At 44.2% G+C, this 1,064-nt stretch overlaps 1 non-coding gene across 1 annotated transcript; it reads left to right on the top strand.

The window, feature by feature from the left end:
* The first annotated feature begins 766 nt into the window (after positions 1-766).
* Positions 767-840, top strand: Trnah-gug. The gene has a single exon. It is a non-coding gene; the product is annotated as a tRNA-His (tRNA).
* Positions 841-1,064: the final 224 nt, after the last annotated feature.

The following is a 1,064-nucleotide window of genomic DNA, read 5'->3' as shown; positions in this document are numbered from 1 at the left end:
TCCTCCACACATTCAACAATAGCAAAAACAAAAAGAAAAAAGAAAAATGAAAACTAAAACAAAAAAACGAGGCATAACCCAAAACACCACAAGATAAAACGGCAAATGGCCAAAAACAACAAAAAAAGGGGAAAAAAAATACCGAAAAAAAAAACTGCCTCACTTTACATGATCTGAAAACGTTATCCCTTCATCGATGTCATTTTTTTTTTTTTTTTTCTCCCTGTCACTGCTTTATTTTTCATATTTTTTCCCTATACTACTCGGGCAGGCCATCCGTTAGGGAGTCAAGAGTCATTCTTTAAGAGCAACGCCAACCCCTTGTCCTTCCTTCCACCCCATTTGCTACTCTTGATTCTCCCGTGGCCCTCCTGCACCTCTTTCTCCTCTTCCGCATTCCGTTTTCACATTATTTTTCACCGTTTGTTCCTTTATTGCGATGTACAGTTTTCGTCTCTCTCTCTCTCTCTCTCTCTCTCTCTCTCTCTCTCTCTCTCTCTCTCTCTCTCTCTCTCTGTTCGTCAACGTTATACATTTCTCTTGCTGGCTATCACTGCTATTTTTCTTTCACCTAGTCTCTTGCTGTTTCTCTCTACCTCTCCCTCTGTGAAAACAATCTCTCTCTCTCTCTCTCTCTCTCTCTCTCTCTCTCTCTCTCTCTCTCTCTCTCTCTCCTCATTTATTTCCAACATACAACGTTTCTATCTTAATGACACACACACACACACACACACACACACACACACACACACACACACACACACACGGCCCGGTAGCTCAGTGGTTAGAGCTCTGGCTTGTGAAGCCAGATGACCGGGGTTCGATTCCCCGGCCGGGTGGAGATATTTGGGTGTCTCCTTTCACGTGTAGCCCCTGTTCATCTAGCAGTGAGTAGGTACGGATGTAAATCGAGGAGTTGTGACCTTGTTGTCCCGGTGTGTGGTGTGTGCCTGGTCTCAGACCTATCCGAAGATCGGAAATAATGAGCTTTGAGCTCGTTCCTTAGGGTAACGTCTGGGTGTCTCGTCAGAGACTGCAGCAGATCAAACAGTGAATTACACACA

Source organism: Portunus trituberculatus, chromosome 24, assembly GCF_017591435.1.
Source record: "Portunus trituberculatus isolate SZX2019 chromosome 24, ASM1759143v1, whole genome shotgun sequence".
Taxonomy (NCBI): domain Eukaryota; kingdom Metazoa; phylum Arthropoda; class Malacostraca; order Decapoda; family Portunidae; genus Portunus; species Portunus trituberculatus.
The sequence above is the reverse complement of the archived record's forward strand: the minus strand, read 5'-3'. Positions and strand labels throughout refer to the sequence as shown.